At 45.5% G+C, this 27,377-nt stretch overlaps 1 long non-coding RNA gene across 2 annotated transcripts in view; it reads left to right on the top strand.

The window, feature by feature from the left end:
- LOC146799692 (uncharacterized) overlaps positions 1-27,377 on the top strand; it is a 240,601-nt gene that overhangs the window by 96,950 nt on the left and 116,274 nt on the right. The window contains exons 2-3 of one of the 2 annotated variants that reach the window (XR_014969303.1): positions 10,217-10,303; positions 10,686-12,611. This is a non-coding gene — a long non-coding RNA (uncharacterized LOC146799692). Of the gene's footprint in view, positions 1-10,216; positions 10,304-10,685; positions 12,612-27,377 lie in introns of those variants that run through there. The other variant, XR_014969304.1, reaches the window with a different exon arrangement.

The following is a 27,377-nucleotide window of genomic DNA, read 5'->3' as shown; positions in this document are numbered from 1 at the left end:
AGGCGGCCGCTGAGCTTGAGCTCTGCACTGCACTAGGAGCACCCCCTACACCCACCGACCACGCACGCAACCTAGGGGTCATCCTCATCTCCACCCTCTCCATGACGAAGCAGGTCAACGCCGTCTCCTCCACCTTCTTCAACACCCCCCGCATGCTTCGCAGGATCTTCAAGTGGATCCCCACCAAAACTAGAAGGATGGTCACCCAGGCCCTCGTCAGCAGTAGACTGGACTACGGCAACGCACTCTACGCAGGAGCCCCAGCCAAACTCCTAAAACGGCTCCAACACATCCAGAACGCCTCCGCACGCCTGATCCTCGACATCCCTCGCCGCAGCCACATCACACCCAACCTGAGAGACCTGCACTGGCTCCCCATCAAGAGGATAACCTTCAAGCTCCTCACCCACACACACAAGGCACTCCACGATACCGGACCAGCATACCTCAACAGCCGACTCAGCCTCTACACCCCCACCCGCCAGCTCCGCTCCGAAGACCGCGCCCTTGCCACCGTCCCCCACATCCGAAGCGTGGCCGCCGGTGGCAGAACATTCTCCCACCTCGCTGCCAAGACGTGGAACACCCTACCCATCCGCCTACGGCAGACCAAAGACCTCCTAACCTTCAGGAGACTCCTCAAGACCTGGCTCTTCGAACAGTAGCAGCGTCCCCCCCCCCTGTGCCTTGAGACCCTCATGGGTATGTAGTGTGCTTTCCAAATGCTATGATTGGTTGATTGATTGATTGATTGATTGATTGACCTGTCCTCCTGGGGGAATGTGGTGAATTCAGAGTGGCACATACTCGGGCCAGGATCTAAGGGAGGCTGCGAGCCATATCTGGAGGATTAGAGTCACAACTAGCCGGGAGTTGGAAGTCTCGGCTGGGTCAGGGACACACCGGCTGCGAAGCACCGAGCTGTCCTGATGGAGTGAGTGACCAGCTTGTGGAGCTGCAAGTGTCCAGGCACGGTTCTTACCCTTCGGGCAGGAGTGTCTGCACCATGTCGGAGTGGTGAAACTAGACCTACTGCCACCCGGGGTGGACCCTAAGTTTGCTGCCCGGTGCATGTAAGAGCTGGAGGTGGTGGACAATGGAACACTTGTTCTGGGCGGGGTATGTGGCGGCCGACGGATGACTTGTTCTCGGGGGAAGGGGGATGATGGTAGTCGATAGACATGGCTTTCTCACCTCCGCCGCCCCCAAAAACAGTGCCCCCCTAGCTATGCCTCTGTGTCGCACCCTTCCTCTAGCGAGGGTGACTCGGAGCTGGATGGCGGGCTCCCACCGTCGGACTCGGTGCTGCACTGCAGCCCCAGCCACGTGCGCAGTGAGGGTCATGACGAGCAGGAGCAGTTGCAGCACAAGGAGCGGGACCGCCACACAGCCTGCAGCTCTACTCTTCATCATCTGCTGAATCATGCACACCTTCAATACCAAGCAGCCTACCGGCATGGTCCGGCAGCAGCAGAAGGCAGGTGAGGGGTTACTACCCTCGAGGGCTGTGCAACTTACTACAGCACAAGTGCAGCCTTCCACTGACTACTGTCTTACTTAAAGCTGAACCGTTGTCTGTGCCTCTGTCTACAGCACAAGCACTGTCTGCTGCTGAGCACTACACCGCCATTGCGTTTTGTTCTTCTGGTTACTGACTGTCCTACTCTTGATTTAATACTGTGCTGCCCTTGCCCGTCCACTGCACACCAGCCACTCACTACTATGCGAATGTGCTTACACCATTCTCTGCCCCTGACTACCGTACCAACCCTGCTCTTCCACATCTGCTGCACTGCCCCTGTGTGTGCCTCTGGGGGATAGAACCAGCTTAGTGACTCCGTGAATTTACTGAGAGCTAGTGTGCACATTATCAGCATGACGAGACAGAATTTTGCAGTGCACTCTGTGGAATTTTGCAGAGTTTTTAGGTGACTCCTTGGAATTCCATGTAGAACCCTACACAAACTCCGCCCCCTACAATCTACACCAATGCACTTCACTCCCTCCAATATACCCCACTCCACTCCACTTAATCTACTCCACTTCAAACTACCTCACACAAATTTGCCCACCCAACTCACCCACCCCAATCTTCTCCACAACACTCCATTCCACCACACTTCAATCTACCCCAATTTAATCTACCTTAAAGCCTATCCAACTCCTCTCCACTCAAATCTACCCCACTCCCCTTCAATATATCCCATTCCACCACAATCTACCTCACAGTAATCTACCACAATGTACCCCACTCCAGTCAACCACAATCTACCACACTCCAATCCATTCTACCCCTCTTCACTCTACCACACTGCGCTCCACTCTGCCTAACTCTACTTCACTCCACTTCACTTCAATCTTCCACAGTCTACTTAAATCTACCCCACTCCCATCAAACCCACTCCACCCGAATCCATCCAACTCCAATCTACCCCGGCCCACTACAATCTACCCTAATCTTTCCCACCACAATCTACCCCTCTCCAAACTACTCCACTCTATTCCAATCTACCCTACTCTAATCCACCCAATCTACCCCACTCTAATCCACTCCACTCCAATCTACCCAATTCCACTCCAATCTACCCCACGCCACTCTACCCCAATCTACCCCGATCTACCCTACTCCTATCTACCCCACTCCAATCTACCCCACTCTACTCGTCTCCAATCTACCCCACTCCACCTCAATTGCCTGTCCTGCTCATGGCGTCTGCTCCTTGCCTGTCCTGTGCATGGCACCTGGTCCTTGCCTGTCCTGCTCATGGCATCTGCTCCTTGCCTGTCCTGTGCATGGGTCCTGTGCATGGGACCTGCTCTATGGGATCCTGGGACTCTGGCATCCCTCCCATGTAGACACCTCCAGCCCGATAAATTCTGCTCATGTACTTTCTGAGTCAGTGCATTTTTCTGTCCCTTCTTCTCCCAGGAACATTTGAACATTTGATCTGCTGCCTATGCCTTTGTTACTCGAACCTTTAGTACTCGAGTCCGCTGAGCTTCCAGTCTCTGTCTTCTGCCGCTTTTCTCTCTCTGTACTTTAGTCTCTTACATCCCTTCTCTGGCCCTCAGTCTTCTGCTGCAGTCTTGCTCACTCCTGTATTTTTGTCTCTGTCTTTTATCCTTATTACATTATTATGACAGCGGGTGGGCCTATATAAAGCAGAGGAGCGGCAACATGAAATATCAACAAGCATTGGCAAAGCTTGTCTCGTCTATGCTAGAGCTATTGGCTTTGGAAATGTGTTATAGCCATGTTGTACACCAGTGTGGCTTCTGTTCAGCATGGCAAAAAGTTTGTGGAATGGAGTGGGGCGGGGTATATTGGAGTGGGACAGAATGGGGTTGAGTGGAATGGGGTAGATTGGGATAGAGTGGAGGGTGGTAGATTGCCGTAGAGTGAAATGGGGTTAAGGTGGGATAGAATGGAGTAGGGTGGATTGGGGTAGATTGGAGTGGGGTAGAATTGAGTGGGGGTTAGGTAGATTAGTGTGGTAAATTGGAGTGGGGTCATTTTCTACCAATGAGTTGTACTTTTATCTAAAGAACAAAATTGCAAACAATCTATTTATAAGCATGAATGCATGATGAATGACTGAAGTTAAATACATTGCTCAAGTCATTTTTTCATATCGATGTCTAATGTTTAGACCTCTCTTAAATTTACTACCATAAATAATAAATAAATAAATAATTTTGTATTTTTTTCTATAATTTAGTGTCACTATCTCTTATTTTTGTATCATTTATCATTTGTTGAGCTCTTTATTCAGTTGAAGTTGCCCTAGTTTATTTACAGTATGTATTTCCCTGTCTAGGTGAACTTCACAATACATTTACAGGGGGCCCCTTGTCTTTGCGCTTCTTATACCCGCAACCTGTTTGCTTGGGGTTTATATGTTGATGTATGTTACATATTAATTTAGTATCTTGTGTTCCCAATCTATATGGAGCCATAACGATATTTTATCTTTTATTTCCCATTTTTTCCTTATTTTTCACTGTCCTTTTCCTAATCTCTGTGCACCTTTAGGTTTCCTTTCTAATTATCTGTAGGCTGTTAGGCATAATCATATACTGTAATGAGAATTTTTTCCTCAATTTAAATATGGACACCTTAAAAACCTTTGGTTTTACGGATGAACAGTATGCATTACTGTTTGGTGACCAATGTAGTTTTGGTCAAGTATCAAACTCCACAGGTCCTTCTGCCAATAATGATGACATCCGCAAACTTTTAGATTTAAAAAATAAAATAAAAAGAATGGAGATGGATTGACATTTTATGCTGGTATATTTAAAGGCATGTGTGATACCACAAGGCCTAATAGTCCGCAACATCCCAGGGCTTTTTGTTCAAATTAAGGAGTTTCTTGAAAATCGGTCATTATTAGCAAATAGATGTTCTCGAGATCTTATGATCTTCATAATTGAGACTGCAAAAGAAATTATTCAGGTATTAATTGTGGAAATGTCAGCATTGGAAGACAAAATTAAACAATGCAATGCTGTAGAAGAAGGCAAGAAAAAACTTGAGGAATTAAATAGGGAAATTGATTCCTATAGTGAATATTTACTTAAGCGAAAGACTGATAAGTTGAGGAAAGATATAAGATTCTATTCCAAAGAAAAGGCCTATCCATATCTTAATGAACATTTTTACTCTGATACTCAAAAACAAGAATCAGAAACATATGGACCAGTACAACCCCAACGTAAAATCACCACGTTCTCAGACACATCGGACTCAGATAATGAGTCCAGTCCACATAACACTAACTATGGACCAGAAAGGGGAGGATATCGGCATGATCAATCAAGAGGTCAATCTTCTTTTTCAGGAAGACGTGGCCCCCGCTGGGGCCCGTGGAAACCACGATACCAGTCCAGGTTCCGACCGAACTACAATTACAAAGAGAACAATGCTCAATACCTAGTAATGCGGAATGCCCAGTATTGGCGTTCATAGAACCTACACCTATCTTCAACTTATCTAAAAGATTGCTTACTAAACCTGAAACAATGTTACTCTCCAAAGGTCTATCATTTGTTCCATATACAAAAGCTGACAAATTTGAAATCTTTCAAGATATCGCCACCTTTTTTTGCAACATCCGTTAAAAAAAGAATTTTATGTTGTGAATAGATCAGAGTCAGATTCAGTTGTTGATAACAAATCTGGTCTTAGACCAGTATCAAATTTCACTCCTACTTTGGAACAGGTAGGACCGGAAGTGGGCATTTTTGAAACCATAGTGATGACAAAACTCAAGGAGATCACTAAATTTAACCCTAATCCCACCCTAAACCTACAACAACAAGAACTTAATGCATTTAAAAGTCTAAAGGATTCCAAAAACATCACACTGAAAAGCTGTGACAAGGGTGGAGGGATAGTGATGTTAGATACAGATACATACATTGATCATATGTACATGCTTCTGAATAATCCTATACACTATAGGAAGATCCCTTCTGACCCTACATCGAGAGTACAACGAAAAATTCAAACACTAACTAAGCAGGCAGTTGAACAGGATGTCATTTGTCAACATGAAAGTGACTATATGAATGTATTGGCTCCCCGTATGGCAAGTGTCTACGGGGTTCCGAAAATTCATAAGGATAGGGATAGTCCTCCATACCGACCTATTGTTACTACAATAGAATCGGTTACAGAACATATATCTAAATATATAGATCAAATTTTACGACCGCATGTGATTAAAACTCCATCTCATGTCAGAGATACCAAGGACATGATTCCAAAGATAGAGGGACTCCCCTTTAACAGCCAATGAGATACATTGGTATCTCTTGATATCGAGTCCCTTTATAGCAACATCCCCCAATTGGTGGCACTCACAGCTGTAGAGTGGTTCATTTTGACCTACTCCATTGACTGTGATGTGCCCTTCATCATTGATCTTTTAACCATAGTCCTTGATGAAAATACCTTTGAATTTAATGGAGATTTATTTAAACAGATCAAGGGAAGTCATTATGGGGCATCATGTGCCCCCACGTTAGCCAATATTTACATGGCGTATTTTGAACATCTCTATATATACAATGAGGTTGCCCCCTTTTCGAGTCGATATGTCAGTGGTCACGCTATATCGATGACATTCTGTTCATTTGGAAAGACGACCCTGAGAAACTGAAGGAATTCCTTGAATGGATAAATCTGTGCGACACCAACCTACATTTCACAGCTAATATTGGTGACCGCAGAATAGAATTCCTAGATATTGAAATAAAAGATGTAGATTCTACACTGTAAGTAGATCTCTACACAAAACCGACAGCAAGAAACACATTATTACACTTTTCAAGTTATCATCCTAAATGTCAGAGAGAAAGTATCCCAATGGGACAGTTCTTACGCCTTCGGTGTAATTGTACTAATGTTAAAGATTTAGATCTGCGAGCATTAGTCATGAAACAAAAGTTCTTAAATCGAGGCTATCCCAGAAGACTTATAACAGAAGCATATAAGAGAGCCCGTTTTTATGATCGTGACCATTTGCTACAAAACATTACCAAAATGGAACCACCAAAATTGGTTTGTGTCACTCGACACTCCACATTCAATGAAAAAATCAGGCAAACCATTAATGCTCAGTGGCATATACTCAATGCAAATGCTGAACCTGCTGCTGTACTACCTCACCCCATGTATGCCCACAAATGAAACAAAAACTTGAAAGACCTCATGGTCCACTCTAGACTCAAAACTCAACCCGCGTTTATACAAAGAACTATAGGCGGTAAGTTTCCCATCACAGGTAACCATAAATGTGCCCATTGTAAGGTCTGCGAAGGATCGATCATAACTGATAAATATAATTACCAACAAAAAGAAATTAAATTAAAATCTTTCACTAATTGTAAGACAGACAATGTAGTGTATTTGCTACTTTGTCCCTGTAACAAGGGGTATGTGGGGGAAGCTGCACGTCAGTTTTCTACGCGATTAACTGAACATCGGTCAGCTATCAAAACAAATAAACTTATGGCAGCCTAGTTAAGCATTACAAGGATATGCACCATAAAGAAAATGAGATTCGCTGGTTAATTTTGGATAAAATTGACCGCAACAATGAACACGATTCGGAATCAGTAAGGAAACGCAGAGAGGTCTATTGGATTTTTTCTCCTGGCACACAGGCTAAACTCTGAAATTCCGTGGGACCAGGCTATTCGCTATAACAACTAATTCAGACCATTGATATTTGTCCAGTTACTTCGTTCCTCATCTGTTAGTCCTTGCCTCATATAAGTCATGAGTCTCTTTATGGCCTCTATCTAACCATCACACTATAAATGTAATCGTCCAAGGTTAATGTCTGTCTAGTGATGGCCTCCTGATCATGACCTTACTTTCGATGTTCTTTACCCGGGCCACTGCAATCACTTTAACTATAGAAAGAAACAATTAATCATTTTTTTAAAGCATACGCCCACGTAACCGCTATGATCATATTAGTTTTCCTTCACTCATGAAGGCACTACCTTTACAACGAGCTAACATAGCCCTTGTTTCATCTTTTCGTCAGAAATATTAGTAGTCGTATCGCTCCCTATAAGGGTTTAAAACTCTAGTACTTCTTCCGATCATTTTTATTGGATGCACAGGTATAGCAGTCAGGGGGTCAATAATCGGTAAAACTTGATTTATCCTGCATTATAATTTGTGATGGCCGTGATGGTAAACATTTCAATTCATAACCATAGTTAGTCTCCATATAGGATGTACGTTCTCATATTTCATTTTTCATTGAGATTAGTTAGGTCTCTTTTATATAAAGCCTTAAGCTATTTATCCCACGGGCATTACGGGGTTTGGGGTTTGCTACGGTGGTTTAGTAGCTACTATAATTTCTTTTGGTAGTCAAAGATGGCCGCCGATTAGAGATTAGGTCCTGTCCTGTCCTGTGCATGGCACCTGGTCCTTGCCTGTCCTGCTCATGGCATCTGCTCCTTGCCTGTCCTGTGCATGGGTCCTGTGCATGGGACCTGCTCTATGGGCTCCTGAGACTCTGGCATCCCTCCCATGTAGACACCTCCAGCCAGATAAATTCTGCTCGGGCCGGTAACGTCAATACCGGCCCTAGTCACGTGATATTCATGTGATCCTTCGGTTTCTAGTTTAACCCCTTCGCTGCGGTGGGAATTCCGCCGCAGCGCTGGGGGGGATTTGGGGGCAGCGCGGTGGCGCTGTGCTCATGACGGAGCCCCTCCGTCATGAGCCACGGTTGAGCTGTGCTCATGACGGAGTGGTTCCGTCATGACTCCGCCCACTGCGCTAATCGCCTGCACAGGCGGGGAATCAGCGCAGCGTGGAAGGAGCGGCGGCCAACGGCCGCAGCATGACGGAACCACTCTGTCATGAGCACATGGCACCCGTGGCTCATGACGGAGTGGCTCCGTCATGAGCGCTGAAGGGGTTAAATGCCGAACGCGCGGTTCACATTCTTTTGATCCGCCAACGTAATCGGACGCTTGCTACTCATCTGGTAATAGACTCTGAGCTGCCTGCTCTCTGCTACGAGTTAACCGGTAAGTGGGGCGTCTCTTAAAGACATCGACTCCTCTCATTGCACATTTTTTTGAGTAGCGCTCTGGCATTAAGCAGCCACCATCAGTGCAGCTTCTTCGTAATTATAACTGTGCGCATCTCTCGACGGCAATACCCGTTACCGGCCTACATAGATCATCACGTTGGGGGCCTTTATGATTACATACTGACTATATTACTTGTTCTGTCTGTTAGACCGAGTGATAAACAATTATTATTCTGGACATCGTACGTTGTGAATTCTATGTTAGATTTGGGCCATCCCTCTAGATACACTATTGTAGATACTTGTGGGTTCTCATTATGATAAAAGTGTCCCATTATATGGTTCAATAAGCAGCTCTCATGTTTATGTCAACGTACAATAATCATCTCGAGACATTTAAAAGATGATATTATACTCGTTTGGTGCAATGCGGGATCGTCATTGCACATGTTTGAGAGTTTGTCTTTTCTTTTATTTACAGCAGAGGCTGCAGTGTGCTTTGGATCAGCAGCTCATTTATATAATCGTCATTACTATAATTAAGGTAACTGCTCTGCTCTCTAAAAATATTAGGGCCATATCAGCAACGGCCAGCGATAATTATCGCTGGTCGTGCTTAGCGATAATTTTCTTATCGCTGGCTATCTCTGCTTTTTATCGCCCTGGTAGCGCGTTATCATCAACGCGCTGCTCCAGGGCGATAAAAATTCCAGAGATAGCTAGGTTATTGCCGTTTTGCAGGGAACATCGCTGGTTTTCCAGCGATGTTCCCTGCAAAAGGGCGATAACCTTGCTGATACGACCCTGTGGTCGTATCAGCATAATCCACCCCCAATGTTAGGGGTGGCTTAGTCGGGATTTTAGCAGATGTTAGTTTTTGGAGAAAACAGCAGTTTTCTCCAAAAACTAACGTCTGCTAAAATGCTGGGGCAGCCTTGCTAATAGCGCAAAGACGCGTTATTGCTCTCCTGACATGTAGTGTATGTCAGGAACGCCCACTTTGCATCTCATCAGAGATACAAAGGTAGGCGTAGTGTAAAAGGGTGCTAACATGCGAATATGCATGTAAGCACCCTCTTGCTGATAGGGCGTTGGTTTTATCTCCGCTTTTCTAGCTTTTAAAGCCAGAAAAGCGGAGATAAAGCCCTTGATGATATGCCCCTTGGTTCTTTCTTGGGATGAAACTGTTCCTTTAGGAAAATCAAATCGTTTGTGCACCTGATTCCCCTGTTTTTCTCTTTTCAGTATATTCTATGAGAATGCTACATTGAGGACGCTTGGTTAATTTCAGTCCAGGCTCGTCACACGCTTATACGGTAGAACATAATATCAGATATACCTATCTGCAGACATACTGTGAGCCATTCTCAGGTTGAGCTTTCTCATGGCTGGTCTCTTTTCTTTGTTATATTTTCAGTACTATCTAACAATGGACTAAGACAGTTCTGGATTCCTACGTGTTTTTTTTTATTTCATGCCCTAGACCCATTCTGACTATCAAATTGGTAAGCCACTTTAGGTTATCTATAATATAGTAGGTAACAAGATGTCTCACCCTAAGATAATAAATGCATAGATGGCCTATAGATTTCATTAAATATCAACATGCTGTATACCAAAGAACAAATATATATTGTTTTCATTTGCAGGACCTGCAATTGTCCGTTACATTGGGTACATTTATTTATACTGACTAAGAATAACCATCTGTAGAATCCAGCATTACTCACTCAGTGGTAGGTTATTTTTACTGCTGTTATGCTTATTAACATCTCAACAGATCTGCAGAGTGATAATATGAGGAACACCCCATTTTAGATTTCTTTACTTCCTCTATATCTATCTCTCTATATCTACCCCACTTTTCATCCCTTCTCTTTTAGGTAGTAATTGTCTCTTATTCATCTTATTTTGTATTGTTTCTAGCAATTGTCCCTTATTCACCTTATTTAGTATTGTACTTTAATACTGTACACTTTCATTGGCTCCGGCATACTGTAAATAGATGTGAATTGTAATATTGTTGTGACAAAATGTATTCTTATTTATTGATTTGTATAGTGAAACTAGTGGTTTTTATTGTTAAGACATGGAAGTGATATTTAATTGTCTTTGCAGAACATACCATTTTGGAGGTGGAACTCCTGAGGAAGGCAGTGTGGGCTGCCGAAACGCGCGTTGAGGGATAACTTTGGAAACCACCCGATAAATTATTTGTTCAATGGACATTTTCTACCAATGAGTTGTACTTTTAGCTAAAGAACAAAATTGCAAACAATCTATTTATAAGCATGAATGCATGATGAATGACTGAAGTTAAATACATTGCTCAAGTCATTTTTTCATACAGAAGTCTAAGGTTTAGACCTCTCTTAAATTTACTACCATAAATAATGAATAAATAATTACAAATCAACTTGGATGGATTTAAGTATCTGGGGATCTTTGTCTCCCTGGACCCCTCGGTCCGCTATGCCCAAAATCTCCTTCCCCCTTTTCGTAGACTCAAAAGTGACATTGCTAGCTGGAAGACTCTCCCCATTTCTCTTTTGGGCAGAGCTACTCTGTTCAAGATGATGGCATTGCCACGGTTCTTGTATGCCCTACAAAATACTCTTGATCTAGTTCCAGCACGATATTTCAGGGAGGTTGAGAGCCTACAGAGGGATCTATTATGGGACGGAAGGCCTCGAATCGCCTTGAATAAGCTGCATTGGTATGATGGGGGCATTGGCATCCCAGATATTAAGAAATATTATTGGGCCGCCCATATGGCAGCTATCAACCATGGCACATATGGTACGGCGGATGACGCAGGCTAAGCCAAGGACAAGTTGCTCCTTCCGGGCGGCACGTATGGCAGAGCGCTATACTCCCGCCCTCGGCGGTTCCAGTTAACAGGCCCTACGAAACATTCGGTTCAAATCTGGCACGACGTTACAAATTTTCTTGGGTGGAAAAACAGACTAACGCTAGCCACCCCTCTTTGGGATTCAGAGAAGTTGGGCGACCTGTGGAGGACAAAGGGGTTCGATAAGTGGTACATTATTGGGATCTCAGCGATCAAAGATGTTTGGGGAAAGGGGGAAATTAAGTCATTCAGCGTGCTTCAGAGTGAATATGATTTGGTGGATACTGAACACTTTCGCTATATACAGGTTTCACACTCGCTTCAGTCTTCATTGCCTAGAGGAGCTGATCCCCGGAGGCCTCCCCTCTAGAGGACAGAGTCTTGGATGGATACCTCCCAGATAAAACGATATCATTAATATACAAAAAGTTAATCAACCACATGGTAGACCCCCTCACACGACTGCGAGATAAGTGGATGCAGGATGGGGTAGAGCTTGATGATGAGGATTGGCAGGCGGCGGTTTCCTCACCCAAGGTGGTGGCCGTCCCGGCTCGTCTGTGGCTGGTTCCGTTGAAAATCCTCCATAGAACCTACATAACAGGGCCTAGATTAATACACATGGGGTGGTCGGATGCTGGGGATTGAAAACGGCGATGTGGCCTAACCGGAACATTTATACACATCATCTGGGAGCGCCCACATGTCGGCCTCTTTTGGCGTCAGGTGAATGACACAATTAACAAAGTATTACATGTCTTCCTCCACCCCGAGGTAAGAAGGTGCCTCCTGAACATCTGGGAGCCCATGGACTTAAACGCGTCGCAGACCCAGTGGGCCACTCTGGGGTACATGCTGGCTAAACGAAATATCGCTCAACTGTGGGGGGCAGCTCACCCACCCACATTGGAGGGTTGGGAGAAAAATCTCGATTGGTGTATGTTCAGAGAAAAGACAGTGTATTTGGCAAGAGGGTGCCCTAGGAAGTGGTCACTTATTTGGAACCCGTGGAACACTTTTAGAGGAGAGATATGCACACCACCTCAAAATGTTGATCATGCTGACCCTGTTTTGCAGTGATGTTCCACTCATATGTACTGTCTGTATACTCTTCCATTCATACATGGTGTAAAATGTATACTGCTTGGCTCCTCTGTGCTGTACCAATCACCGGTTACTGTTTGATAAAAAGAATGGTTAAAAAAAAAATTAATAATTTAGTGTCACTACCTCTTATTTTTGTATCATTTAGCATTTGTTGAGATCTTTATTCAGTTGAAGTTGCCCTAGTTTATTTACAGTATGTATTTCCCTGTCTAGGTGAATTTCATAATAGTTTTACAGGGGGCCCCTTATCTTTGCGCACTGGGGATAATGAACAGGAGCACTGGGGATAATGAGCAGGAGCACTGGGAATAATAAGCAGGAGCACTAGGGATAATGAGCAGGAGCCCTGGGAACACTGGGAATAATGAGATGGAGCAGTAAGAATAATAAACAGCAGTGCTGGGAATAATGAGCAGGAGCACTGGGAATAATGAACAGGAGCAGTCGGAATAATTAACAGGAGCACTGGGAATAATGAACAGAAGCACTGGGGATAATGAACAGGAATACTGGGGATAATGAGCAGGAGCACTGGGAATAATGAGTTGGAGCACTGGGAAAATTTAGCGAGAGCTGTGGTAACAATGAGCAGAAACACTGAGAGCACTGGGAATAATGAGCAGGAGCACTGAGAGCACTGGGAATAATGAGCAGTAGCACTGGGAATAATGAGCAGGAGCACTGGAGATAATGAACAGGAGCACTGGGAATAATGAGCAGAAACACTGTGAATAATGAGCAGAAGCGCTAGGAATAAAGAGCAGGAGCACTGGGAATAATGAACAGAAGCACTGGGAATAATGAGCAGAAGCACTGGGAATACTGCGCAGGAGCACTGGGAATAATGAGAAGGAGCACTGGGAATAATGAGCAAAAGCACTGGCAATAATGAGCAGGCGCACTGGGAATAATGTGTAGGAGCACAGGCCATAATGAGCTGGAGCTCTGGGAATAATGAGCAGGAGCACTGGGAATGATGAGCAGGAGCACTGGGAACAATGAACAGAAGCACTGTGAAAAATGAGAAGAAGCACTAGGAATACTGTACAGGAGCAGTGGGAATAACCAGTAGGAGCACTGGGATTACTGTGCAGGAGCACTGAGAATAATGAGCAGGAGCACTGGGAAAAATGTGCAGGAGCACAGGGGATAATGTGCAGGAGCACTAGGAATAATGAGCAGGACCACTGGGAATAATGAGCAGGAGTGCTAGGAATAATGAGCAGGAGCATTGGGAATAATGAACAGAAGCACTGGGAATAATTAGTAGAAGCACTGGGAATACTGTGCAGGAGCACTGGGAATAATGAGAAGGAGCACTGGGAATAATAAGCAAAAGCACTAAGAATAATGAGCAGGAGCACTGGGAATATTGTGCAGGAGCACAGGGGATAATGTGCAGGAGCTCTGGGAATAATGAGCAGGAGCACTGGTAACAATGAACAGAAGCACTGGGAATAATGAGCAGAAGCAATGGGAATACTGTGCAGGAGCACTGGGCATAATGAGCAGGAGCACTGGGAATACTGTGCAGGAGCACTAGGAATAATGAGCAAAAGCACTGGGAATAATGAACAGGAGCACTGGGAATGATGAGCATTAGCACTGAGAATAATGAACAGAAGCACTAGCAATAATGAGCAGGAGCACTGGGAATAATGTGCAGGAGCACAGGGGATAATGTTCAGGAGCTCTGGGAACAATGAGCAGGAGCACTGGGAATTATGAGCAGGAGCACTGGGAACAATGAACAGAAGCACTGGGAATAATGAGAAGAAGCACTGGAAATACTGTACAGGAGCACTGGGAATAATGAGCAGGAGCACTGGGAATACTGTACAGGAGCACTGGGAATAATGAGCAGGAGCACTGGGAATAATGAGCAGGAGCACTGGGAATAATGTGCAAGAGCACAGGGGATAATGTGCAGGAGCACTAGGAATAATGAGCTGGAGCACTGGGAATAAGGAGCATGAGCACTAGGAATAATGAGCAGGATCACTGGGAATAATGAACAGAAGCGCTGGGTAACAATGAGCAGAAGCACTGTGAATACTGTGCAGGAGCACTGGGAATAATGAGAAGGAGCACTGGGAATAATGAGCAAAAGCACTGGGAATATTGAGCAGGGGCACTGGGAATAATGTGCAGGAGCACAGTGGATAACGTGCAGGAGCTCTGGGAATAATGAGCAGGAGCACTGTGAACAATGAACAGAAGCACTGGGAATAATGAGCAGAAGCAATGGGAATACTGTGCAGGAGCACTGGGAACAATGAGCAGGAGCACTGGGAATACTGTGCAGGAGCACTGAGATTAATGAACAGGAGCACTGGGAATAATGAGCAGAAGCACTGGGAATAATGCAAAGTAGCATTAGGAATAATGTGCAGGAGCACAGGGGATAATGTGCAGGAGCACTGGGAATAATGAGATGGACCACTGGCAATAATTAGCAGGAGCACTGGGAATAATGAACAGGAGCACTGGCAATAATGAGCAGGAACACTTGGAATAATGTGCAGGAGCACAGGGGATTATGAGCAGGACCACTGGAGATAATGAGCATTGGCACTGGGAATAATGAACAGAAGCACTGGGAATAATACGCAGCAGCACTGGGAATAATTAACGGAAGCACTGGGATTAATGAGCAGCAGCACTGGGAATAATGAACAGGAGCACTGGGGATAATGAACAGGAGCACTCGGAATAATGAACAGGAGCACTGGGAATAATGAGCAGGAGCACTGGGGATTATGAGCAGAAGCACTGGGAATACTGCACAGAAGCACTGGGAATAATGAGCAGGAACACTGGGAATAATGAACAGAGAACTGGGAATAATGAGCAGGAACACTGGGAATAATGAACAGAAGAACTGGGAATAATGAGGAGGAGCACTGGGAATAATGTGCAGGAGCACTGGGGAAAATGTGCAGGAGCACTGGGAATAATGAGCAGGAGCACTGGGAATAATGACCAGAAGCACTGGGAATGATGAGCAGGAACCCTGGGAGTACTGGGAATAATCAGATGGAGCAGTAAGAATAATAAACAGCCGTGCTGGGAATAATGAGCAGGATCACTGGGAATAATGACCAGAAGCACTAGGAATAATGAGCAGGAGCACTGGGGATAATGAGCAGGAGCATTTGGAATAGTGCACAGGAGCACAGGGGATAATGTGCAGAAGCGCTGGGAATAATGAGCAAGAGCACTGGGAATAATGAACAGTAGCATTGGGAATAATGAGTAGGAGCACTGGGAATGATGTGCAGGAGCACTAGGGATAATGCGCAGGAGCACTGGGAATAATGAGCAGAAGCAATGGGAATACTGTGCAGAAGCACTGGGAACAATGTGCAGGAGAACTGGAAATAATGAGCAGAAGCACTGGGAATCATGAGCAGGAGCACTGGGAATAATGTGCAGGAGCACTGGGGATAATGAACAGGAGCACTGGGAATAATGAGCAGGAGCACTGGGGATAATGTGCAGGAGAACAGGGGATAATGTGCAGGAGCTTTGGGAAAAATGATCAGAAGCACTGGGAATACTGCTCAGAAGCACTGGGAATAATGAGCAGGAACACTGGGAATAATGAACAGAAGAACTGGGAATAATGAGGAGGAGCACTGGGAGTAATGCGCAGGAGCACCGGGGAAAATGTGCAGGAGTACTGGGAATAATGTGCAGGAGCACTGGGAATAATGACCAGAAGAACTGGGAATGATGATCAGGAGCACTGGGAATAATGAACAGGAGCACTGGGGATAATGAGCAGGAACCCTGAGAGTACTGGGAATAATCAGATGGAGCAGTTAGAATAATAAACAGCAGTGCTGGGAATAATGAGCAGGATCACTGGGAATAATGACCAGAAGCACTAGGAATAATGAGCAGGAGAACTGGGAATAATGTGCAGGAGCACTGGGGATAATGAGCAGGAGCACTGGGAATAGTGCGCAGGAGCACAGGGGATAATGTGCAGAAGCGCTGGGAATAATTAGCAGAAGCACTGGGAATGCTGTGCAGAAGCACTGGGAATAATAAGCAAGAGCACTGGGAATAATGAACAGAAGAATTGGGAATAATGAGGAGGAGCACTGGGAATAATGTGCAGGAGCACTAGGGATAATGCGCAGGAGCACTGGGAATAATGAGCAGAAGCAATGGGAATACTGTGCAGGAGCACTGGGAACAATGAGCGGGAGCACTGGGAATACTGTGCAGGAGCACTGGGATTAATGAGCAGGAGCACTGGGAATAATGAGAAGAAGCACTGGGAACAATGTGAAGGAGCACTAGGAATAATGTGCAGGAGCACAGGGAATAATGTGCAGGAGCACTGAGAATAATGAGGTGGACCACTGGGAATAATGAGCAGGAGCACTGGGAATAATCAACAGGAGCACTGGTAATAATGAGCAGGAGCACTGGGAATAATGTGCAAGAGCACAGGGGATAATGTGCAGGAGCACTAGGAATAATGAGCTGGAGCACTGGGAATAAGGAGCATGAGCACTAGGAATAATGAGCAGGATCACTGGGAATAATGAACAGAAGCGCTGGGTAACAATGAGCAGAAGCACTGTGAATACTGTGCAGGAGCACTGGGAATAATGAGAAGGAGCACTGGGAATAATGAGCAAAAGCACTGGGAATATTGAGCAGGGGCACTGGGAATAATGTGCAGGAGCACAGTGGATAACGTGCAGGAGCTCTGGGAATAATGAGCAGGAGCACTGTGAACAATGAACAGAAGCACTGGGAATAATGAGCAGAAGCAATGGGAATACTGTGCAGGAGCACTGGGAACAATGAGCAGGAGCACTGGGAATACTGTGCAGGAGCACTGAGATTAATGAACAGGAGCACTGGGAATAATGAGCAGAAGCACTGGGAATAATGCAAAGTAGCATTAGGAATAATGTGCAGGAGCACAGGGGATAATGTGCAGGAGCACTGGGAATAATGAGATGGACCACTGGCAATAATTAGCAGGAGCACTGGGAATAATGAACAGGAGCACTGGCAATAATGAGCAGGAACACTTGGAATAATGTGCAGGAGCACAGGGGATTATGAGCAGGACCACTGGAGATAATGAGCATTGGCACTGGGAATAATGAACAGAAGCACTGGGAATAATACGCAGCAGCACTGGGAATAATTAACGGAAGCACTGGGATTAATGAGCAGCAGCACTGGGAATAATGAACAGGAGCACTGGGGATAATGAACAGGAGCACTCGGAATAATGAACAGGAGCACTGGGAATAATGAGCAGGAGCACTGGGGATTATGAGCAGAAGCACTGGGAATACTGCACAGAAGCACTGGGAATAATGAGCAGGAACACTGGGAATAATGAACAGAGAACTGGGAATAATGAGCAGGAACACTGGGAATAATGAACAGAAGAACTGGGAATAATGAGGAGGAGCACTGGGAATAATGTGCAGGAGCACTGGGGAAAATGTGCAGGAGCACTGGGAATAATGAGCAGGAGCACTGGGAATAATGACCAGAAGCACTGGGAATGATGAGCAGGAACCCTGGGAGTACTGGGAATAATCAGATGGAGCAGTAAGAATAATAAACAGCCGTGCTGGGAATAATGAGCAGGATCACTGGGAATAATGACCAGAAGCACTAGGAATAATGAGCAGGAGCACTGGGGATAATGAGCAGGAGCATTTGGAATAGTGCACAGGAGCACAGGGGATAATGTGCAGAAGCGCTGGGAATAATGAGCAAGAGCACTGGGAATAATGAACAGTAGCATTGGGAATAATGAGTAGGAGCACTGGGAATGATGTGCAGGAGCACTAGGGATAATGCGCAGGAGCACTGGGAATAATGAGCAGAAGCAATGGGAATACTGTGCAGAAGCACTGGGAACAATGTGCAGGAGAACTGGAAATAATGAGCAGAAGCACTGGGAATCATGAGCAGGAGCACTGGGAATAATGTGCAGGAGCACTGGGGATAATGAACAGGAGCACTGGGAATAATGAGCAGGAGCACTGGGGATAATGTGCAGGAGAACAGGGGATAATGTGCAGGAGCTTTGGGAAAAATGATCAGAAGCACTGGGAATACTGCTCAGAAGCACTGGGAATAATGAGCAGGAACACTGGGAATAATGAACAGAAGAACTGGGAATAATGAGGAGGAGCACTGGGAGTAATGCGCAGGAGCACCGGGGAAAATGTGCAGGAGTACTGGGAATAATGTGCAGGAGCACTGGGAATAATGACCAGAAGAACTGGGAATGATGATCAGGAGCACTGGGAATAATGAACAGGAGCACTGGGGATAATGAGCAGGAACCCTGAGAGTACTGGGAATAATCAGATGGAGCAGTTAGAATAATAAACAGCAGTGCTGGGAATAATGAGCAGGATCACTGGGAATAATGACCAGAAGCACTAGGAATAATGAGCAGGAGAACTGGGAATAATGTGCAGGAGCACTGGGGATAATGAGCAGGAGCACTGGGAATAGTGCGCAGGAGCACAGGGGATAATGTGCAGAAGCGCTGGGAATAATTAGCAGAAGCACTGGGAATGCTGTGCAGAAGCACTGGGAATAATAAGCAAGAGCACTGGGAATAATGAACAGAAGAATTGGGAATAATGAGGAGGAGCACTGGGAATAATGTGCAGGAGCACTAGGGATAATGCGCAGGAGCACTGGGAATAATGAGCAGAAGCAATGGGAATACTGTGCAGGAGCACTGGGAACAATGAGCGGGAGCACTGGGAATACTGTGCAGGAGCACTGGGATTAATGAGCAGGAGCACTGGGAATAATGAGAAGAAGCACTGGGAACAATGTGAAGGAGCACTAGGAATAATGTGCAGGAGCACAGGGAATAATGTGCAGGAGCACTGAGAATAATGAGGTGGACCACTGGGAATAATGAGCAGGAGCACTGGGAATAATCAACAGGAGCACTGGTAATAATGAGCAGGAGCACTTGGAATAATGTGCAGGAGCACAGGGGATTATGAGCAGGACCACTGGAGATAATGAGCATTGGCACTGGGAATAATGAACAGAAGCACTGGGAATAATACGCAGCAGCACGGGGAATAATTACCGGAAGCACTGGGATTAATGAGCAGCAGCACTGGGAATAATGAACAGGAGCACTGGGGATAATGAACTGGAGCACTCTGAATAATGAGCAGGAGCACTTGGAATAATGTGCAGGAGCACAGGGGATTATGAGCAGGACCACTGGAGATAATGAGCATTGGCACTGGGAATAATGAACAGAAGCACTGGGAATAATACGCAGCAGCACGGGGAATAATTACCGGAAGCACTGGGATTAATGAGCAGCAGCACTGGGAATAATGAACAGGAGCACTGGGGATAATGAACTGGAGCACTCTGAATAATGAACAGGAGCACTGGGAATAATGAGCAGGAGCACTGGGGATTATGAGCAGGAGCACTGGGAATAATGAGCAGGAACACTGGGAATAATGAGCAGGAACACTGGGAATAATGAGCAGGAGCACTGGGAATCATGAACATGAGCACTGGGAATAATGAGCAGGAGCACTGGGAATATTGAGCAGGAGCACTGGGAATAATTAACAGAAGCACTGGGAATAATGAGAAGCAGCACTGGAAACAATGAGCAGGAGCACTGGGAATAATGAACATGAGCACTGGGAATAATGAGCAGGAGCACTGGGAATAATGAGTAGGAGCACTGGGAATAATTAACAGGAGCACTTGGAATAATAAACAGCTGTGCTGGGAGTAATGAGTTGGAACTTTAGGAATAGTGAACAGGATACCTTGGATTAGGGAGAAGTATCACTCAAGGCAAGGAGCCCAGGAGACTAAGTGTAGGAGCTGATGTACTGATGAGTTGGGAAAGTGCTTGTGAAAATGTTTAACAACCACCTTAATGCTCTGACTTTGAAGAAACAACTCCTGGCTGAGTACCAATCCAGATCTAAAGCTGGAGTCAGCACTGAAACCGCTTCCCTGAAGATAGAGATGTCCAGCGCATCTTGGACACGGGTGAGAATGGTTTCATTGTCTTGCTCGACCGATTGGCTGCCTTTGACATGATTGGCCCTCACTGGATGCTTCAAACATTCAAGCACCAAATGGGCTTCAGACGTGTTGTTTAGAGCGTTCTCACCAAGAGACACAAAATAGTGAGGATTCAAGAACACTCCTCAGGCAAAGCGGAGACGGTATATGGTGTCCCAAGTGCTCAATTTTAGCTCTCGTAAGTAATTTACCAATGGAGAACCTAGGTCTGATTCTCAACAACTCGGGCATTGTCATGCCCCATGTGCCCACCGCACTGAGCTGTACCTAAGAACCTCAACAATTGACGGCACTGCCACTCTGAGAGCCTGCCTCTGCAAATGACACACCAGCTTGAAAGAAGCTTTCCTCTCTTAATCCCTCAAACAACTGAATTCCTCCTCCTCGCAACGTCTACGAAGACCAAACTTGATACTGTGATCCTGGTCTCCTTAAGTCTGGATGGATTCATCCCCACTCTCTTCTCCTCAGCTGACGTCCTGGTGTTCACCCTTATCCTCACATTCCAGGGTTGACAAAAGTTTCTTCTCCACACTTTAAAGAAAGTCTGCCAATTCATACTTCCTGAACAACTCAAACCGGCCGTAGTTGTGCGCCTCATCTTCCTACAACTTTGGGAATGCCATTCTAGCAGGTCCCCCAAATATCCAGTGCTCCACTCAAAGCTGTGACCTCCACTGACTCCCCATTAAGGCTGGAGTCCAATTTAAAATACATGGTATACACCTTCAAGTCCATTCATTGAAATAAGCCCTTCTACGGGGACCGGTTCTTCATTTATGGTGGCTCTTGAGGTTTCAGACACCAAGAGACTCACTCTCCTGCTCAAAGTGTCTAAATTCAGAACCTCCACTGTACAGAACCAACCCTTTTCTGGAGCTGGAACTTTCTAACCTTTGAATTAAGAACATTTAATTTGCTCACTGTTTTTGGAAAACATCTAAAGACCCATCTCTTTAGGCAATCTCTGAAACAATCATGGGTCTATTAGGCTCAAGACTGGCTTCTGTTGAGGCGAAAATTAAGAAATTACGTTATTGGACAGAAACTGAACTGTCTGAGTCTCTCGTAGACTTAGTCCAAGGTTAGAAATAAATCTTGCATACAACACAGTTCTAAAGTCGTCTATCTCATGGGTTTATTAAAAAATAGTGGGGCATATTATCAAGCACGGCGTTAAAATTATCGCCGCTTTAGCGGCAGAAAACTGCCGGTAAAGTGGCGATAATGGGCTTGATAATATGCAGCAGAGAATTCCAATAGAAGCCCATGTTGACAACAGAACATGGGCTTCTATGGGAATTCTCCAGGGCATATTATCAAGCCTATTATCGCCGCTTTAGCGGCAGTTTTCTACCGCTAAAGCGGCGCTAATTTTAACGCCGTTTCTTGATAATATGCCCCAGTGTCAGTACAGAAAGCAAAAAGTAGTCAGTTAATCTAAAGACTTAGACTAATCGTAAGTATCTAAATAGCTCTGGAAATAAGGGGGAATATCAACAAGGGCTTTATCTCTGCTTTTTTGGCTTTAAAAGCCAAAAAAGCAGAGATAAAACTAGCACCCTATCAACAACAGGGTGCTAACACGCAAATTTGCATGTTAGCAGCCTTTTACTCTACGCTTCCCCTTGCATCTCTAATGAGATGCAAAGGGGGCGTTCCAGAGTAAAATAATAGGAGAAATGTCGCTAAGCGACATTTCTCCTATTATCAAGAATGTCGCTAACCCTGTTAGAGACAAAAAAAGCAGCGCTAACCGCGGTTAATGCTGCTTTTTTACGTCTGCAAATTTTCAGACTTAGCCATGATATCCTATGGAAGGAGGATATCATGGCTAAGTTTGTCTGTCCCTATCAACAAGGTAACGTGTGATTATCGCTGGGTTTCCAGCGATAATCTCACGTTAGCCTGTTAGCGTGTGGATTTTTATCGCTATTGAGATAAGCGTTGCTAATAGCACGCTATCTCAGCGATAAAAATTCATGCTAGTCGGCGATAGTTATCCTCACGCTAAGAGCGCTGAGCGATAATTATCGCCGGTTGTTGTTGATATGCCCCAGAGTGACTTGGGGGCATATTATCAAGCCAGGCGATAAAATTATCGCCGCTTTAGCGGCAGAAAACTGCCGCTAAAACGGCGATAATGGGCTTGATAATATGCTCTTTGGAATTCCAATTGAAGCCCATGTTAGATGTGAAGGATGTCTAACATGGGCTTCAATTGGAATTCCATAGAGCGTATTATCAAGCCCATTATCGCCGTTTTAGCGGCAGTTTTCAGCCACTAAAGCGGCGCTAATTTTATCGCCTGGCTTGATAATATGCCCCTTGGAGTCTGTCTTCAAAGCAATGCTTTAAAATCACTGGCTCTCCTTCAAAATAAATAATATTGTATGCATGACATTTCGTAGAAGGGTTGGAATAAAAATGTTTCATTCGTGACAACCAATCAATCTATCAGTTGGTACAACACCCCCAGGAACGCCCACTTTCTAAGGCACCTTATTGGATTGACTGTGTATATGTAAGGAGATGACATCATACATTATGAAACACAGGAATACAATAGCTTGTTCAACAACAGTGAGCAAGGCCCAGTGACCTTGAAATTGTAACAGAAACATCCTTCCCCCCTGAGAGGAGAACACATATTACACAGTTGTATTAGGACAGACCGTGGCAGAGGCTGTATTTTCTTTTTCTTAATAAATCCTTTTATTAAGCAGTTGTTCAGTTCACAGCTATTCAGACCGAATGAAAAGCAGTACAGTGGAGGCGGGAAGCAGAGGCTGTATTTTCATTGATTTTCTGAAATAGAAAATCCTTGTGCACCTGAAATAAACATGCACTTTTCTGCAGTATTTCATGAATGATTGTCACTGTGGCCTGGTGCGGCCTAGGAATGCTAACTGAAGCAAACTTACATTTATCATTATTTTATATCAAATTAAAACTCTTTTTGACTTTACTCCTGGACTTGCTTCCATTGCTCGTCTCCTCTTCGCCTGGCTTGAACTCTCTCCTCCTCATCTCATGGAACCAATCACTGTTTATGTGTGCCCGAGCTGTCTTTCCAGTCATGGTGTGCTGCAGAAATCGCTAAAATAACAAAATAAAATAAAGGTTGAGAGCTGCAGCAAGATGCTGCTGGCACACAGGATCAAACACTGCAGCTTCAGAAGCCCATCTATGCACAAAGGATGTGGCATAACACCCCGTATCCATCAGGACAGCTCCAGCGCTTCTCCGGTTTATGAAGGAACTGAAGACAAGCCTCTTTAAACAACACCACAGCGCAGCGCATTAAGCAGCTCCGAATGAGCTCCCTATCCTATCACTCGTTAACTGACGGCCGCCTTTCATCCCGTTCAGCCACCCTCCGCCTTTGGCTAGGCTCGTGCTATACAAGTACCACATACATACATAGATTTAAAGATAAAAAGGTTTTGCAAGCAGAAACTGCGTCAAAGGCACGGTGGTCCAGAACATGCTGAGTATCAGAACAAGTGAGTCATAATTAAATAGTGCTTCTTAAAAACATCCCTCAAGAAGAACACACACAGGGAGTTTACACCCCGAGGGCCACAAGTGTTAATGACACCCCTCCCCCATCTTTAAGACTTCAAACATCGAAGAGCAGCTAGCCCCTAATACTCCAGGAGAGTGGAGCTGCTGAATCTTTTACAAACTTTTGTGGGATTTCAAAATTATTTGCAAATGGGGCACAATTCGAACACTTTTTTAGGTTACAATCTTTCATTGCGAGATCTCAAAAGCCACGTGACCATCTCTGCAATCAGTTTAAAGCAGAGGATGAAACACCCCTCGGCGGCCCATAGAGGTGCACTCAGGTGACGGATGAACTGAGTCACGGGTTATTGTAATATCGCTAAATGGATAAGCCATGGCTCACTGTGCTGTCCCCACAAAGTGTGATCCCGGAGGGGGTACAATGGAAAGACATGCAACAAGAGGCAGAAAGCGCTCAATCAAAAACCCGCACACAAACTTTGACACAAAAAAACATAATTGAACATGAGAAAAGAGATGGAAACATCAGACTGATAGAGTAAAGAGAGCCAAGAGATGTGCAAGCTCTCCAACAAACTTAAAACAATCGATTCGGGGGGGCCGTTTTCTAATAATACTTTGCAGCAACCAGGAATGTCTCAGGGATTCCTTTAATGACAAGGGGTGTGTGAGTCATATAATTATATTAACCCTGGGTAGGAACTCCGCCCGCTGGTGGAGCTTGCTGGTTTTTGCATACTCCGCGTTCCGCGGAGAACGCAAAGTTCATGCAAAACTACTGACTCCACAGCGGAGCGGAGTTAAGCCCCGGATCCTCCCGCCTCCACCCCCCCCCAATAAATACTTTTTAAAATAAAAAAGAAAACGAAGGTAAATAAAACACACTTACCTTTATCGCGGCGTCTCCAGGCTGCCCTCCTCCTCCTCGACGTGGTCCTGCAGAATCCCCTTCACCAGACGTACGTCATGGTAGGACTGCGCATGCGCACAGTCCTACACGTGTGCTTTATTTCATTCCATCACACCAGTGCATACTGAGGACAGTCTACGTGTTTCGGCGTTATGCCTTCCACATGACCATTATACGTATATATATTACCGAATAGTTATAGTTAGGATTCCTAAAGATAGGAATTCCTCAGACTTCTGCCCATTAATAACTTTGCGCTCATAGTGAGGAATCCCCACAAAACTCTACAAACCTATAACCTTTTCTGCATTAGCAGATAACACAAAGATTTGCAGCGGATGGTTCAGTGGGTACAAAGAAAATAGGGGGGTCCCGAAGAACGTTTTTCGACAACTGTATTTTCCATTGACTTTGCACTCATGGATAGCAGCCAAACAGCCAGTCGATTTCCATGAAATTTGGTAGGATTATAGATCATGGTGTGCATATAATCCTTTTTGGTAGTACAGTTAGTGGGGTAAGTATTTTTAAAGTTATAAGGCATTTAAATGTAGGCCCTTATTTAGATCTTGTTGGAACTACCACCACCCCGCTGCGGCGGCGGTCCCAAGTACTCCGTCAAGCTGATGGCGTTACATCCACAGTATTTAGATGTTGCTGAAATGGACAGGAGACCGCTACGGCGGCGATCTTCTCTGCTGGCTAACAGTACTCAGTCGCCTTCATGCCGGTGGGTTTGCGCCGAGCAGATTTAGATGTTCCCGTTGTTCTGGTGCTGTCCTGGCAGCAGTGTCCTGACTGAGTGAGGCCATAGTGGTAAGAAGACAGGTAAGTGCTACTTATCATTATCTTTCTACACATATACGTTGTGAATGTGCCATAATGTATATATAGGTAATGTGTTATTCCACTTTTTGGTACATATTGCATGCCACACAACCAACACACACACACACTTTTTAATGCACATCACAGGCACCCCGAGCACAACACCCACAAACACCACAACAACAATATTTTTTCAAGTGTCAATACAGGTGTTATCATTTTACCTTGATGAGTAGGAAAATGAACACTACTGCAACGCACTTGAGAAAAATGTTGCATGTAAGAACAATGCAGAAGTACACAAGGCTACAGAAATTGTCAATACACGAGACATAGGACAATTGTACAATTAGCTTCCCGTAGATCTCGGCGACAACTGAGCCGTTTGGCGTCGTGGTGGAGCCGGTGCAGCAAAGGAGGGACCTGGACGATGGGGTGCAAGATGGAAACGGCAGCGGGAAGTAGGAAAAAAAGTACGTTTTACCTCATTTCCTTTGATTCCGCCAACTTGAAGCAGGAGGGATTCCCACCACAGTTGCCATGGTGGAAAGGCACATCGTAATCGGGACGGAGGAAATCAGGCTGAAGTTCTGCCGACAGCCACTTCTGCCTATAACGCCGTCGATGCGGTTGGGAATTCCTGACGGAGTCAGCAGAACTCTGGTGGTCTTTCGTCTATGAACCAGCCAACATCTAAACACGGCAGGCAGACCTCCATGTCAGCAAGCGTCAAGACTGTCAAAAATGCAACGGCAGGACCTAATCTAAATCAGGCCATAGTGATCCTCTTCATTTGCTCACTCTTTCCTTCGTTTTCACTTTTTCCTTAGTTTTCACTCTTTCCCTTGTTTTCTCCTGCCCCTGCTGCCCCAATGGCACCTCCCCCCTCTAGTGTGTGTCCTTCCCGCTCCCACCACCCAGCTGTCCCACCCTCCCCCAATCCCTACTTAATGGCAGCCGCTGTGAGGACACGAAGTGGACAAGTGTGGCTCAATGGTTAGAGTGGCAGACCTCGATGCAGAGCACTGGTCCGGGACCAGGGTTCGATTCCCGTCACGGCAGGGTCTCGGGCTATAAATTCTGCGGACCGGATATTCTCGCCTCAGTGCCTATTCTAATCATGGGTCCCACGCTGCAACTCTGGGCAATAGCTTGCTTAATCTCCACAACGGCCCCAACAGCGCTGGGATGCCTGGCCTCACCATGGGGGTGCCCAGGAGTGGACACCTCACATGGAAAGCCAGGAAGGGTTCCACAGCGGTATGAGTAAAAGCGCCAGGATGCCCCCGTTGGGGGTGGCAGTGCGCTATACAAACACATTCATATTTACATTTACACACGTAGCCCGTCTGTGCTCATCTGTGACCAGACAGCGACCAGTGTCAGGGATCCTGGTCCCCCGGCCTGCCTCTGCAACAACTCCAGCACCCTCCACGATCTCAACCCCGGACACAACAACAACTGCCAGCTCTTGACGCCGACCAATACCCACCGC

The sequence above is a fragment of the Triturus cristatus genome, chromosome 9, assembly GCF_964204655.1.
Source record: "Triturus cristatus chromosome 9, aTriCri1.1, whole genome shotgun sequence".
Classification (NCBI taxonomy): Eukaryota; Metazoa; Chordata; class Amphibia; order Caudata; family Salamandridae; genus Triturus; species Triturus cristatus.
The sequence above is the reverse complement of the archived record's forward strand: the minus strand, read 5'-3'. Positions and strand labels throughout refer to the sequence as shown.